Here is a 17,429-nt window from a genome sequence, read left to right on the forward strand (position 1 = left end):
GATGGCCTCATTGAGGAGAGTTACCCCTCAGCTTTGTAGCCTGTGCGTAAATGTACTTGTGATAATCCCTCCCTGAATGGAGAGGGTAGCTGGCTGGATAAAATCCCAGCTGCTTTTCTCACACCCCTCCCCTCAGCTACGGGGGGGGGGGGGATCCTGGACGTGTTGGCCAGCGCCTTTATTACACCAGCTTAATGAGCAATGTACACATTACTGTGTGATCTTACAAAGAAATGAGAGGAGGGGAGCAGTTTGTTATTCAGGGAATGGCAAACAATTCAACAAATACACAGGATTACACAGGAGCACTGTGAATGTGTGTGTGTGTGTGTGTGTGTGTGTATGTATTGTATGTATGTATGCTGGATCTACTCTATCTATATTTATGCTGTGTTTTAAGAATGTTGGCTTCTATTATTTTACTTTAATAAATGAGTTGCATGCCATAATGGGTGTTGCAACTTTGGTTTTGTTACCAGTATTTACAGTCTAAAACAGCTCTGAAAATGAGCAGCCCAAAAACATGCTCTTTTGTCATTAATACAAGTGACATTTAGCACCTGCTTCGCTTATCTTTCTAATTAAAGCACCAGCCCACTGAATTTTCTATGGATAAATAAATATGTACGCTCCACTAGCCATGGTCAGCATGACATACGCGGGGCCTCGGTCTTAGCACGCCCTCATTAAGAGAAAGCTCAGTTTAACGCTGTTACAGACTCTTTCTTGCCTTTGTTAAATGTTACAGACTTGCACTTTCTGTCACTGCCCTTTTCCTGGAAGCTCCTAAAAGACCCAGTGCAATACCATGCTGGAAGCTGCAACGAGACCCAGTGCAAAAGCGTGCTGGAAGCTGCAACGAGACCCAGTGCAATAGCGTGCTGGAAGCTGCAACGAGACCCAGTGCAATAGTGTGCTGGAAGCTGCAACGAGACCCAGTGCAATAGCGTGCTGGAAGCTGCAACAGGACCCAGTGCAATAGCGTGCTGGAAGCTGCAATGAGACCCAGTGCAACAGCGTGCTGGAAGCTGCAATGAGACCCAGTGCAATAGCGTGCTGGAAGCTGCAATGAGACCCAGTGCAATAGCATGCTGGAAGCTGCAGTGAGACCCAGTGCAATAGCGTGCTGGAAGCTGCAATGAGACCCAGTGCAATAGCATGCTGGAAGCTGCAGTGAGACCCAGTGCAATAGCGTGCTGGAAGCTGCTACACACTGTGCCCAACATTAGGGTCACTGTATCACTATTGAATATCTGTTCTGCTCAGGGGGGTTTGGTACAACACTAAAAGCCTAGACAGGCTGTATCTGTGCTCTGTGACTCACACACACACACACACACACACACACTAACCATAATAATGTCATAAAGCAGGGCTGATTTCAGGAAGTATCCTTTTATTTCTGAAAGATTGATTGAATTACGCAACAAAAAGTAAAAAAAAGTAAACGACCAGGCAACCAATACAACATGCAAACGATGTGATAACAACCATCTCCTTACACAACAACCCCTCTTCAAATCGACTGTTTCAACTGACAACAGAAGAAATGGCAAGATTATTCCAAGATGTCTCTGTGTGTCTGTGTGTGTATCTCTGTGCCTCTGTGTTTGTGTTTGTCTCTATGTTTGTGTTTGTGTGTGTGTGTGTGTGTGTGTGTGTGTGTGTGTGTGTGTGTGTGTGTGTGTGTTGTGTGTGTGTGTGTGTGTGTCTGTGTGTGTGTGTGTGTGTGTGTGTGTGTGTCTGTGTCTGTGTGTGTGTGTCTCTGTGTGTGTGTGTTTGTGTGTGTGTCTATGTGTGCGTGTGTGTGTGTGTGTGTTTGTGTGTGTGTGTGTGTGTCTTTGTGTTTGTGTGTCAGGATGCTGCTTAACTTCCTTTTCTACAGGATCTTGATTGATATCTTGTTTTTATTTGCGTTACACTCGTTAAAATGTCCCCTGTGTCATCCTGTAAAGTGTCTCTGACTGAGTTACACCAGAGCTGAGAGTACAAGTGTAGAAGATGTGTAGATGAGAAAGCAAGACTGCGTTATACAATCTTCCTTTTAAATCCAGTACCCTAGTGTCCTGTAAGCTTGTTTTCCTAGCTGTCTTTATGACTTGCTGTTTGCATAAACCCCAGGCCATTCCTGGATCCTTCACATGAGACTGCATGTTATCACACACGTGTCAGGGAGGGAGGGGCTTTTTGTTTGTATACCCTGACCTCTGTCCCGTGCCTCAAGATAAAAAGGAGTCAGGCTGACTGTTGGGCACAGCCAAGTTGCTCTGGTTCAATATGTTGTGCATACTAACACATACCAGCTGCTATACAAGTCAAGCATGTAATGCACCTTATTGTATTGTTGCCTACTTGGGTGTCCCTTGCAAGCCACCCTATACTTCATGCTTAACTTTAACGTTTATCTTGATGACTGTACTGTATATTGAAGTAACACAATGCACAAAGGTCATATTATTATACTTTATTAACACTGCAATTGCCTATGGGAGTACCTATGTTTAATTTTATAGCTAAATCGCAGTTCACTCTTAATGGTATCTGTGGAGAAACAATAATTTGATCTACTGTACTAAAACTAAACTGTGATGTAAATGACATTTCATAGCAGATATAGTGTGACATGCCACTATTGGTTTGGATAATTATTTGTATATGGATAACTTGAGGCTGAGTGCTCCTAATTGCAGGAGGTAATGGAAGGGAAGGGGGTTGCGTGGGTCATTTCATTCTCTCAACCTGTTATTTCAGACATTCTTTGGTTAGTATTAATACTGACCTAAACAGTGTTTGGACAAAGTTCAGGTGAATCATAAAAAGGTGGTAATGCTTGCTAGTAATGGGTTTGAAACACAGTCTCTAACAGTCAAGAGCCCGAAAGGTTGGCATTTGATTAAATTATGCTTTTTTTCAAATGAATTGCACTGGGACATGCGTGCGTGTGTGTGTGCGTGTGTGTGTGTGTGTGCGTGTGTGTGTGTGTGTGGGTGTGTGAGTGTGTGTGGGTGTGTGTAAGGTGTGAATGTGTGTGCGTGTGCGTGTGTGAATGTGTGTGTATGTGCGTGTGCGTGTGTAAGGTGGGTGTGTGTGTGTGTGTGGGTGTGTGTGTGAGGTGTGTGTGTGTGAATGTGTGTGTATGTGCGTGTGCGTGTGTAAGGTGTGTGTGTGTGTGTGTGTGGGTGTGTGTGTGAGGTGTGAATGTGTGAATGTGTGTGTATGTGCGTGTGCGTGTGTGAGGTGTGAATGTGTGAATGTGTGTGTATGTGCGTGTGCGTGTGTAAGGTGTGTGTGTGTGCGTGTGTGTGTGTGCGTGTGTGGGTGGGTGTGAGTGTGTGTAAGGTGTGAATGTGTGGGTATGAGTGTGTGTGGGCGTGTGTGGGTGGGTGTGAGTGTGTGTGTAAGGGGTGGAAGCCGCTCCTTTCAACAAACACATTTTGCCAATCAAAATACAAAGAGATACATGCAAACCACCTGGAACAGCTTTGTGGTACATCCTGTTAGCCAGGCTTGTCAATATTTACTATATGGGCGGATCTGCTTAAATGTAAAGTACCACAGTAACGCAGAAGACCAGGACACAGGCTCCGTCCGAGAGTGGGTGGAACTGCTAAATCGTGTCCATCAAAAGGTTTTATTCACTGTGGGCATGAATAACAAATCAGCTCTCACAACCAGCCGCTGAGAAAGATGAAGCCTGCAAATGAGTGAAGGAATCTGGGAACGGATCTCTTTGAATGTTAACTTTCATCAAATCCAGACACAAGTATTTTCTATTCTACAGTTTAACTGGCCTGGTCTTGCATCACTGTGTCATGCAGTAAATGGAACAGGAATGGCTGCTGTCTTGGATATTAATGCGCGAGTTAAAGCATGTCCAAGTATGTGTAAAATATTGCTTATGTTCCGCAGGGTAAACTGCAACATTACCATTAAAACATTGTTATAGCTGATGAAATGTATCATTTGCGTCTCTCATACCTCAACTCTAAACACTAGGTCAGAAAAACATAAAATAACAGGCATCAGACTTTTTATAGCAAATGACTTTACTAGACCACTACATTCTCATATACATGCATATCCTTTAGTGAATCATATACCGTGTTTATTTAGGTCCTGCTTTAAAAAAATAAAATAAAAAATATATATATATATATATATATATATATATATATATATATATATATATATATATATATATATATATATATATATAATATATATATAATGGACTCTAATGCTTTCTGTTGTACAAGTTACAAGTCAGTGCAATAACTCGGTTGTGCTGTAATGCAGGGAGACTGAGCACCAGTACAGTCCTGCAGAGTTTACCACTTCATTGAGGTACAGCACATTATCTGATACTAGCACTGGCAGTTAATGAGGAGATGATGAAACCCTGCCTGCTGTCCAGATAAGCTCGTGGTAAGCATGAACTGACAGGTTTCATGAAGTTTCATCAGAGTAGATTAAACACCCAACAGTGAGACAAGACGCTGTTCGAGTCGTTTTAATTACGAGTTTGAAGTATTTTATATACAATGCGGTTTACCTTTCATCAGTACTATGGTACACAGACATAGGCATCCCATAATACATGTTTTAAAACATGCATTGATAACGAACACTACATTGTACCGTGTGTCTTAAAAGCATTGAGATGAATTTAACTGCATTATACCAAGTTGCTGTACAATTCCGTGCACATTCAGAATCTGAACTTACCGACACTGATATGTAAAGAACATGAAACTGCAACTCAAAGATTTCATGTGAAGTTATTTTTAAGCAAAAGAAGGGACCGTGAAGCTTTAAAAATAGCCCTGAAACTGCAAAGAGAAGCAGCTGTATACCCGAAAGCTTTAAGAATCCAGAAGTGGCCGACCACCGCACAGAAACTAAAAACTCCCTGCAATATCAATGGAAAATAACGCTGTTGACTCAAGATGACATTGTTTTTCAAAGCCCCGCTTATCCAAAATATAACATTAGCCGTTTCTAAACATCCAAAGTAAGTCATTATACTAAAGGGTTTTTCATATATGCTATAAACAGAGACATTATTACTGGCGTAGTTTAAAAAAGTAAAATTGAGATTTTTTTGTCTGACTGCTTCGACACGAATTACAAAGCGACATAACCTGACAATTCGATTTGAAATATGAAGCAGTAGATAACAGTGGTATTCCAGACGGTGCCTGTACGGAACCTGTGAAAATGTAATGTACTGAAGTGTAGCCTACAGGTACCTGTTTGTCTTTTAAATAATATACACAGGGATGTTTTAACAACGGCGATTTACATGCACATATTTCTATATTGCATTTTTCTCCTTGGCTGCTTTCAAAAGAAAATAAATTAAACTAGAAAGTTCTTTTGCTACCGGATTGGGCCCCCACCCTGTGTTTAACCGGACAGACCATCCTCCCCATGATTCTAAACAAACACGCCCAGTCTTTCAGGAAAACACCGTCTGATCCCATTTCTGACGTAAATTACATCAGCTCCGTGACCAATAGGAGCTGAGATCCCCTCGATGTCAGAGCTCTCATTGGCCAATCGCTTTGGAACACGATAGTAGAAATTGAACGCAACAGGAATTCAGCAGAACAGATAGAAATTGACGAAAGGAGGGACGCTGGGTGGTTTTTAGAGAGCGGTCTATTAAATTATAATCTCTCATAATTTCCCCCAAACAGGCATACAGAATGGTTGTCGTAGGTACTGGGGCAGGTTTAGCCCATAACGTGCTTTTGATCTCCGGGAAACAGGCTGGCACAGCAGCTGGAGCACCGGGTGGGTTTAACCGGTCCATCTCTGTAGTGCTGCCGCCGGCCTCTCAGGTTTCATCGGATTCAGATTCAAATGGATCAGGGCAGCCTCTTCGCAAACGACAGAGGCTCACACACTTGAGCCCGGAAGAGAAATCACTTAGAAGGTAAGGCCGGGTGGAATCTACTTATCTCTTTTTACACTGTGGTGGACATCTCTTCAGAAAATGGTCATGCATTTCATGAATACAAAAATAGATTTAGAAATAGTTAACATTAAGAATGTATTTTTGTAATAGCTACCGGTAACAATATTATCACACATACTGCATTGTGAGTTTAATTTCCGGTTCTTCGTATTCCAGGAGTCGTTAAAGTACTCCTTTTTCCTTTTTTTTTTTTTAATGCGTTTGTTTTTACATGTGTGTAAAGCCTCTATACCGGTAGGAATAGCATTCCCTGATTGGCAGCCACACAGTTGCGTTTTCATAAACTCCAGAATTCACATCCTGGTCTGCCTGCCTGCGTGGCAAGATGGCTGTGTGGTTACGCAATTTTGTGAACTCCTAGTGGCTCACTGGCCGGCATGTTAATAAACCCTTTCGCGGAAACCTTGCAGCTCTCCCTGTGCATCCATCGCTGATCCGTGCCATTCTGTTTCATTCCATAGGAAATTAAAAAACAGAGTAGCAGCACAGACTGCTAGAGACAGAAAGAAAGCAAAAATGGGCGAATTGGAACAGCAAGTTATAGAGCTGGAGGTTGAGGTAAGGAGGGTGTCTTTCATATCTATCTGTATCTAGCTATCTTGCACAAATGGTGTAGTTGTACAAGGTAACTAACGGTTTTAATTAGACATTGCTCACACATCGTGCAGTTTGCATTAGTGTTAGTCTTCTATTTGCAGGAATACACACTTTAGTGTAAGCTTGTATGGTATTTCTCTTGGCAATCCTGGCTTTCTAACTACACAATACCAATGTTGGCAGCCTCAACCCCTGCAGTTTGTTCTCACTGCTTCTTTGGGAGGGGGCATCTTGCTATTAATGCTCCATTCAGTTCTGAAGCTCCTGATAGAGCAGGTCTTGCAGATTGGCCAGGATCACATGACTGTTCTATCAAGTAGATGCAATTTACATTTGAAATGGAGTAATTTGTTCCAGCACAATACTGTAGCAATGCTTTTACGCTGAAAGAAAATATTGCTGTGCAATACTTGATGTCGAATGTTGCATTCTACCCCTCTTCTAGAATGAGAAACTTCTCATTGAAAATCAACTTCTACTTGAGAAGGCAGAGGGTCTTCAGGCAGAGAATGAGGAACTGCGTCAAAGACTGGGTTTGGATACCCTTGGAGTAGAAGAGAAAGAGACCAAGGTAACCACACTGATTTTTTTTCAGTAATTCAGTGGCTGAGATGCTGGATGGGTTTAGATAAAGGCTGTGTATTCACCGACATTGGCATGTTTGTGGAAGTAAAGTTTCAAGTACTCCATTGGTTCTGTTTCCCTGTTCACCAGTATGTTCCCTCGCACAGATTGGCAATATAAATGTATTTGATTGTTGTACTATAAGCACAGTCTGTGCTTAGAGTGCCCTTGGTCCTTTTTCATGTGTAGAAGTGATCGGTGTGTTCTTGTCCCTGCAGCTTCAGTTGGAGCAGTTCCAGCGGGTGCAGTCCTGTGTGGGTGATGTCAGTTTGGTGAGCGGGTCTTCTGAGTCTGCAGTACTCGGGCTACGTGTGCCTCCGCAGCAGGTGCAGGCCCAGATATCATCAAACCTGAAGAAGTCCACATGGGTACTTACATTCCTGACTCTTCAGGCCCTGAGGTGAGCTGCCTTTACTCTTACTGCTTGCTTACAGAACACTATCCCACTGTGCTACTGTTGTATACATTGTCTTGCACATGCAGAACTACACAGGTATATGCAGGGTCTCGAGGTTTCACGAATGTCTGTAGTCTGCTGCAACCATCAGCAATTCCATAGAATATTGTAGAGAGCAGCTTATGTAAATTAGCAGCTTGGAGCAGGGCAGAATGGCAGATATCTGAACAAAGCCTTGTGTGTGGGGGTTTGGTCAATAAATCAGTGTTGGTGTACTGTTTGCATAGTAAACTGCCTTTTCTATTAGATTACTGAACATTCTGTATTTTGAAATGTTTTCTGAATTTATCATTCTTTTGGTGTTTAAAGGATAGTCACTTGACAAGTTACTATATGTGCCCCATCTCTCTCTCTTTCCTCAGTCTGATCTCTTGTTTAGCCTTCTGGACATCCTTGACCCAGAAGTGTTTCTCAAGTATCACAACTCTGAGCCTAAGGAGCGGTCAGAAGTTGGGGGCGCAGGAGATTCAGTATTTGCCTCCCCATCTCCGCCTCTGGGGACCCCACCAGTTAAGCTGGAAGCCATTAATGAACTGATCCACTTTGACCACATCTATACCAAACCCCTGGCTGAGGAGGTTGTGTGTGCGGAGCAGGGTGAAGAAAGTGTCAAAGTAGTGAAGGTGGAGGAGGAAGTGATGGAGGTCTTGTCAGTCTGTGTGAAGGAGGAGCCCAGTGATGTGGCTCTGATCCCTGGCATGAGAGTTGATGACTTCTTGTCCTCTGCACCTCCTCCTGCTCCCCAAAGCAATCATGACAAATCAGGCTACATGTTGGATGCTTACAGCGACTCTGGCTACGAGAGGTCCCCTTCCCCCTTCAGTAACATGTCCTCTCCGCTGTGCTCGGATGGCTCATGGGAGGATGCGTTTGCCAACGAACTCTTTCCCCAGTTAATCAGTGTTTGAAATGACGACTGACCCAAACTGAATAGTCCTCTATAAAGTCTTATCGTTTCAAAAATGAGATTTGCCTTTTTGTTGACGGCAACTTCATAACTTGTGAAGGTGTTAGATACAGGTGGTATCCCACCCCCATTGCACTGTAAATAAGACAGGGATTATTTCTCTGATTCAAGAATAACCCACTTTAAGTGGGGGTGATCATTGTTTGGCCTTAAGAAGCAGATGTTAATCTAGCTTCCTGTATAGGTTGCAAGAATGTTTCCCAAAGCTTGAAATTGGTATCGATGCTAATGTTACTAGTCCAAAAGGAAAGATAAATGAAATCCTTTTTTTTTTAGGTGAGCAAGTGTCCCGTCTATTTTTATAAGTCCTGTGGACACATCTGTATTGGATAAAACTATTTATTATGGTTTGTTTTGTGTAATTCCCCTTGAGTTGCTTATGCTGTCCAGCACTATAACCTGATCTGTCAAGTCAATCTTTAGTTTTAGCATGTATAAAGCATACAGGTTTCTCTGTCCTCTGTTTTTATTTCATATGACTTTGCTCTGTCAATGCTGTTGATTTCTCATGATTGTTTTCAGGGGATGCTTTCTTCCTATAATATTTAAGCTGCTTGTGCAATTTAAAAAAAAAAAAAAAAAAAAAAAAAATGCAATAAAATTGTCTCCTGTGACTTTGTTATAGGATACATCTAGGATTAAGTCTGGAAAAGACAATTTAAAGTCATATGCTACAGCAACATTTCAACACAAATCTAAACATGTTCAGCCTCAGTACAGCACCATCTGTTTTTTGATGCGTTCTTTCTTTCCTGCTGTTGCTGCCAGTGAGTAGTAAGCCCCATTATTAGTGCCCTGTGCAGGTTTGGGAGATGCAATTTAAAAATAACTGCTTGAGTACCACAATGCAATGGTACTGCTGCCCAATTTTCTCCCCATTTATAGAGGGCTGCTGCTTGCTGAAGACTCATGCAGCTTTTGACACATATATGAAGAGACCATACTGTATAATGCAACAGGACCCAGTGTAGTTCTTGGTATGACAGTTGTTTTCACCTGACTAGTCTTGGTAATTGGGACCATTTTGACAAAGTGGCATTTGACCACTTCTCACTTTTGACTTGGTAGTCATACTTTTGAAAGTGGTCAAGCTGTAATCCCTTCTGGAACACTAACCTGTTATGCAGATATTCATTAAAACAACTTTTTACAACAAGAAGCTCCAGTCTGCCCCCTGAAACAGACCCACTCACCGCAGGCCAGACATGATCTATTTTCAGTTTGCTCCCAAAAGCAAACCCATGCATGGACACACCCAAGGCAGCCCTATTGTCAGTGGAACATTAGGATATCTCTTTTGTTTTGTTGTATCTGTAGTTTGTTATGGGTCACAAGTTCACTTTTTTGGAAGTATTGGAAATGCACAGTGTCTTATGATGATCACACATGTGCAGAGCACTCTCAGTGCCTTGTGCTAGATTCCCAGCCTTCCACCAGCTTCCATTACCCAGCTGACAGTTTTCTCAACCAATTAATCTCTTTGTTCCCGGTGATGAGGAAGGCAGTCCTTGGTGCTTGTCTTCAGTGTGATAACAGGGCCACATTCATTCATTTGGATAATACTAAACAAACACTAGAATCTACTGTAACAGTATTCTTCCTATAGCACCGTTGAACATAGTGGCTTTTATTACAATACCATACTGCAGTATTACTTCAAATTCTATGCATAAAAACTGCCGATCAAAAATGAGATTAACAGTATACCTATCCAGAACCAGCATTATCGTCAAGATAACTCCCTCACTGGAGCCAGAAACCTGCTCTGGTAATTCCCACTTTCTGTTCTTGCCGACTCCTTATCATGTGACGTGAAGCATTGTTAACCAGGCCCTGCTTCTTCCCCTCTGCTCCCCTCTCAGTTTCCACAAGGCGGTGTTAGTCAGCACTTCCTCTTTGCTGTCAGCACGCAGCCCATGGAGACGCTTCGCTGAATTTCCTCACATTCACGTGGGTCATTTTTTTAAGTTTTTTTCAGAAAAGAGAAATGAAAGTAAGTATTTCTTCAGGACATTAGACCAATATTTTATATCTTCAAGTTTCCATATTTTGAGACTCTCTCACGTACATGTTTCTCCAGTAGAACAAGCAGTCGCTGTTGTCAATGCAAAAGCTTTGCCTCATTTTTAATCACCTTGACACTTCCTCACACCACGTCATAATAAGGGACATCCTTTGAGGGAACATGGTGTGTGGAATCAATACCCGATTGTTGTTCACAGTTTATCAGCAGGAACCTTCGTTCGATAGAGTTGCATTGGCAGGCTGAGAGTAACCCATTTAAAACCATTGAAACCGTTCCTCCAAAGCTTCAAACACTCAGTCATAAGAGATACAAAAGGAATCTTGAAAAGAGACGGATGTTTTGGTGGGAAGTTCCATGCACAGTAAGCAGGCCACGCTTACAGGACTACTCTCCAGACCCAGGCCTACACTGAGTGGGGTATATCATTCTACCATAGCGTTTCCAGTTACTTCACTTCATTTTAAGAAATGTGAGCTCTGACAGCTCAAATTAAATTAGAAAGTGATGTCAAGATGTAACACAAGCCTGCAGTCTGCCTTGGAAGGATTGCTGTAAATCTGCAGTGTTAATACCTCTGCTGTACCATTCCATAAGACAGGTATAGAAGCATTAATACTGTTCAACCGTATCAGGCACTCTGTGACAAGAGCACGACAGCACCCCCCTCCAGCACACTATTGTTCTCATATTTCAGCGTTCTCTCTTATTCTTTCCATGGGTGTTACACTCGCTCTAATCACAGCTACTTGGGGAAACATCCTGCTTTGTCATTTATCAGCACTCAGTTCAAAGGCTTTGCAATGATGGTAGTTCAGTGTTGTTGAAACATAAGGTGAGGCAATGGCAAGCACAGTGGAGCACAGAGGAGTATGGTATAACAGGGTCAATGTATTAACATGGGAACTAGTAAACTGCTAAATGGTCATGCGAATTGAACATGGCAAACTTCTACACATTTGAATTTATAGTTTCATTTTAACAAAATTCATCGCTGGAATGAAAATGCCTCAGGAACTCCCTCAGAAAACAGGTTATAAAAGCAAGCGCTTGTTCAGATCAATGCATGTGAAAAGCAATCCAGCCCCTCCCTGTAGCAGTTCAGATACATGTATACACATGCAGGGTCTGTGTCTGTCCAGGTCTTTGTGAGGAAGGGGTGAGGCAATCAATCAATGGCTCTATCAAGGCCTGCCTGAACATTGATTAGTTCAAGTGAAATATTCAAGGGCCATACATTTCCACATATAAACTATTACCCTATTACTACAATTGTGCAACAGAGGCTCTTCACAACCCCCACAGACATCTCAATTAGAATAAACAAGAGTCTGACCTCTGACCCCAGTCCCGAGGCCTGTACCGCTTATCATGTGAGCCAATCTTGTGAAGATTATTGTCCTTCTGGAGTCCAACTTACTGCCTGATGTCTTTCTTATTTCTAATTAAAGATACAAGCTTCAATAGTATAGCATCTGCTGTGATTCAAATCAATTCATTCTTTTTTTTTATTTGAAAAAGCATTGGTGTATATCAGTTGTATAAAATTGATTATTACTATGTAAAGAACGTTCTAGAACCTATTCAATCTGAATTGCGATGCCTTTATCAACATGCTGTTGGTACTAACGCTCTATTTGTCACTATCTCTATCTCAATGCACACTTTTGAAAGTTCAGATCTTAACGTATATATTATTCAGCAACTCAAAACCATTTTTAAAAGCAAGAGGAATCTAAAAGAGCTTGTGGTACACCGAAATATTTACAGCTCCCAACATCACAACCTCACGCACTTTAAAAAGCTGAGTGGGGAAAGACAAATAGGGTTTTTTTCAGTTTCCTGCCAGTTTCAGTGTGACTGAAAAACCACAAACACACTCACACAAGAACAAAAAAATAAAACAACCTCTTTGTTTAAGAGCAGCACCGGCCATTCCTGGGAAGCAGAATGGAACCAAATTAGAATGAAAATTAAAGTCTGACATATAAAAACCATTAAAAAACATTCTCCTGACTCACACACCCGCACACTGGTCAGCATCGACTGACGCAGATGCTGTCCTCACAGTTAAAACACACTATGAAATGATAATGGAATTTAAAGCTAACCTATATGAAGTTACCACTGGCAACCAAGGGGCTTTTGTTTGATACAGGCATTGCGTAGCACAGTAACAGAAGAATGATAGCGAAGCCTCCCCCCCGTCCTAGTTGCTAGCAGTAACGAGTCAAGCTCTCTGTTTTATCACTGCTTCTTCTCTGGAGTGTGTTGCTGTGGAAAGTGTCTGCGTCAGTCACTGATGAGTGAGATGTGAGTCAGGAGAAAGGCTTTTAATATAGAGATTGTTTTTACTTCCAGCCTTTTTAAACAGTTTGGCTCCAGTCTGCTTCTCAGGAATGCTGGTGCTGCTGTTTGTAATAAAGCAATAAGACACTGCTTGTATGTTTGTTAAGAATGCCACCCCAGTGTGGAGAGGTACTGAAAGTTCCACATGATGAAACTCTTCGATCAGGACACAACAACCTCTGGTTTCCTGTTGTGATCTTGAATAAACACAAACTGTGAGCTCAGCGCATAAATTACAGGACACTCTGCTCGGTTACCATGGTTACCCTTCCTGAACATGTGGCATTGTGAAAAGAGATGTCTAGGTTATTCTCATAAAATACAGACTGATGCAACTAAAATGCCTTCCCAAGCTGTGAATCATGTGAATTATACTGGAGCCACACATGCTAACAGGATCAAACATGTAGCCGACCACTCTGCAAAACCCTTCCCAAGCTGTGAATCATGTGAATTATACTGGAGCCACACATGCCAACAGGATCAAACATGTAGAGGGACACTCTGCAGCAACAAGTAGCAAAGCTGCAACTTCCAGAAATGGATAAAGGTAAATAAATGCAGCTGGGGTAAACAAGGAGTTAATGGAGCCACTAATCACCCTCTGTATTATAACTGCCAGCCCACGCAGGGCTGGTGCTGTTGTGCAGTGATTAGGGGCTGAAGCGGGAAGCACTGGTACCAAGCTCATGGACTCACTCCCTGTCCCTCACACACCTTAACACACAGAACTGATGAGAACTCAACAGGCAATCAGTGGATAGTAAGAGCTGATTTGAATACACTGAGCTGCCCCCAGCCCCCCTCATTAAAAATCCCCATGAGCATCAGTATTCATTTAGAGAATATAATGGTAAAAGTCACAAATAATTTGAATAGCAGTTAAATAGAAGCGCAGTCAGATTAGTAAATGTAAATGGTTTTCTGGTTATCAGATTTTGAGGGAGCTTGCAGAGGGGTGTGAGAGATTGTTTTACTAACCGTGAGAATATTCTCTGAATAACTATGTTTACTATAGTTTAGGAATGTGCTTTCTTGCTATTTTGCATTGAAACATCTAAATCAGTGCCAATGCAATTCATTTGTGCAAAAAGAAAAAATGCTTTTATGTATCCGATAATGTATTTCTGTATTTCAGTTGTCAGTCAGTAGGAACATGACACAAGCACCCTTGAAAAGCAATACTATGAATACAGCAGCAGTCTGATGTGTGTCTGTGGGTTTGCTGTTTAGTTAAATGGATCAGACAAAGAGAAACATATTGGTATTTGATTTTATCCCAAGTCTAAAACTCAAGTGTAAAAGAATATCTTTTAAAAGGCAAATAAAACAAACTGACAAAAAAAAACAACAAAAAAAAACCCTCAATTGCAAAAATACTAGCACAGTCTGTATCCAAAACAGAGCTGCGTTCATCCATTTACAGAAGTGACCTCTGATAACAGAGGGAGTAGCAGCTCAAATTCACGTTAGTTAGACGACGACGACAAAGAAGAAGAAGAAGAAGAAGAAGAAGAAGAAGAAGAAGAAGAAGAAGAAGAAGAAAGAAGAAGAATTATTATTATTCTGCATCAAATCTAACTGTCTGTTTGTTTTGTTTTTTTAGTTACAGAATACAGGTGGTGATTGTTGGCTCCTGTGATTGGAGTCTAGTCTCTGACTGCTTGCTCTTTGGCGCGGTTTAGTCAGTTCAGTGGTCTGTGCACAGGTTTCACTTGAGAAAAACATCTGCTTTCCGGTACAGGCTGGAAATATGTCACAGCACCCCTATGACACAGTGTTTGAACAGGCAAAGCTTCTATTTGCTTGCTAACAGCTTCCTTTGGGACAGCTTTTTTTTTCTTTTTCCTCCCCTGGGAAGGCAAATCAAATTGAACAAAGATGTTTTGACATTTTGACTTTGATTTTCAACTTGTTTTTATTGTGCTCTTTAGATGAAGTGCCGGAATGCAGATGTAGACATGTACGGGGAAAGCATGGAGCTTCAATTATACTATGTTCAAATATACTGGAGCTTTCTAAACGACACCTCCTAGACTCTGGTAAACTCTGCACTGAAGGGCTTGTTCTGCTTGAGAGGAGGCTGGAGCTGCAGCTGATCCATGTTATTTACTTGGGTGAAATGAAAAGAACACTTTATAATTCCGTGTTCCATAGCACTGCATGAGAGGCGCCTAACTGTCTGTATCTAATATGGGCTTCATAGATCTTTTGGTGGCACACAGTAACTCGATCTTAGTAAACGATTATACTGAATGTGCATTGTGACGCATGTAACAGTGTCACTGCAGGCATGTAACAGTGTCATTGTAATCTCTGATTCAGCAGAGATGAAATTTGGTCAAAGTAATAGTAACCAACTTAATTCTGAGCTCTGATTGCAATATCCTGGGAATTTTGCACAGACATTTCTAACAAGAATGCATTACACATACAATGCTGCTCCTAGAGAATGCAGTTTTTATATTACTGACACAAACTGGGTTAGCAATTGAAGGGAACTAGTTAAGAGCTGCTTGTTTCAATCTTACATATTGTACATGCTGTGGATACATGTCTAAGGCACCTGCTGATTTCAGCACACAGATCCCTGAATTGGGTTATTTATATCCTGTCTGTTACTTACATCGTTATCAGTGTTTAGGTCAGCTTTCTCACACAGTGCCCAGGCAAGCGTTCAGGTCAGCTATCTCATATAGTGCCCAGGCAAGCGTTCAGGTCAGCTATCTCATATAGTGCCCAGGCAAGCGTTCAGGTCAGCACTCCCACACAGTGCCCAGGCAAGCGTTCAGGTCAGCACACTCACATAGTGCCCAGGCAATCGTTCAGGTCAGCACACTCACACAGTGCCCAGGCAAGCATTCAGGTCAGCTCTCTCACACAGTGCCCAGGCAAGCGTTCAGGTCAGCACTCTCACACAGTGCCCAGACAAGTGTTCAGGTCAGCACACTCACATAGTGCCCAGGCAAGCGTTCAGGTCAGCTCTTTCATACAGTGCCCTGGCAAGTGTTTCCACTTTTAACCCTGGGGCTGTTTCCACACCTGAAAGGTGACATTTTCTTGTAAATGTAACTATCTGATGGAAACAAATGCGTATTCAAACTGAAGAGTTATTCAAATTCCTTGCTGCTACGTCACTGGCAGAGTGGCATTCAGAATGCTTAGTGTGGGTACACTGAAGTTTATTAAAACAGATTGTAGATTTCATGAGAATGCATTAACCATTGTTAAGCTTGAAGCATTTCCTCATTCCAGCCCCTTCCAAGACTAAGCATTATCAAGTCCTCCGTCGAGGAGTTACAGATCCGTGCAGCAGTGCTATGTGTGACCTCAGGACAAAGAGAGAAGCAGCCCTGCCTGTAATAGTGGTGGTGTTCAGAACATTGCCACGACACACATAAGAATAATGCAATTCAAATATCTTAATGCAGAGTTAATGCAGCTGCAATTCAGCTCACTGTAACTCTACCAGCACATTGCATGAGTTAATGCACCTGTAATTTAGCTCATTGTAACTCTACCAGCACATTGCATGAGTTAATGCACCTGTGATTCAGCTCACTGTAACTCTACCAGCACATTGCATTAGTTAATGCACCTGTGATTCAGCTCACTGTAACTCTACCAGCACATTGCATGAGTTAATGCACCTGTGATTCAGCTCGTTGTAACTCTACCAGCACATTGCATGAGTTAATGTACCTGTGATTCAGTTCATTGTAACTCTACCAGCACACTGCATGAGTTAATGCACCTGTGATTCAGCTCATTGTAACTCTACCAGCACATTGCATGAGTTAATGCACCTGTGATTCAGCTCACTGTAACTCTACCAGCACATTGCATTAGTTAATGCACCTGTGATTCAGTTCATTGTAACTCTACCAGCACATTGCATGAGTTAATGCACCTGTGATTCAGCTCATTGTAACTCTACCAGCACATTGCATGAGTTAATGCACCTGTGATTCAGTTCATTGTAACTCTACCAGCATATTGCATGAGTTAATGCACCTGTGATTCAGTTCATTGTAACTCTACCAGCATATTGCATTAGTTCATTGCATTAGTTCTTGTGAGAGTTAATTCACTATTTTATGAATGTCATCTTATAGCTGTTAGATAGGCTTATGTAATCTACAGGTTCGAGGTTCAGCATAAAACTGTACTGACACCCTTTGCATTGGATTTGATAGTAGGTGTGCACATCTAAACTCAATCAATCAACTGAGTGCTTCTGTCACTCACAGCTCAACAGGGCATTATACAGAGATGGAAGTTTATCATAGGGGATGATGGCACAGTACTGTGATGCTATTGTCTGCTGATTAGTTTATTATATGGAATCCTCTTTACATTGATAGTTAACGGTCATTTGAATGTTAATATAAAGCAACCCATGTTGTGGCTTTACTATACTAAACGTGTCTTG

The 17,429-nt window shown here is 41.8% G+C and overlaps 1 pseudogene; it reads left to right on the top strand.

Moving 5' to 3' along the window:
* The first annotated feature begins 5,600 nt into the window (after nt 1-5,600).
* LOC121300047 lies at nt 5,601-9,226 on the top strand (annotated as a pseudogene).
* The last annotated feature ends 8,203 nt before the right edge of the window (nt 9,227-17,429 follow it).

Source organism: Polyodon spathula, chromosome 25 (assembly GCF_017654505.1).
Source record: "Polyodon spathula isolate WHYD16114869_AA chromosome 25, ASM1765450v1, whole genome shotgun sequence".
Lineage (NCBI taxonomy): Eukaryota > Metazoa > Chordata > Actinopteri > Acipenseriformes > Polyodontidae > Polyodon > Polyodon spathula.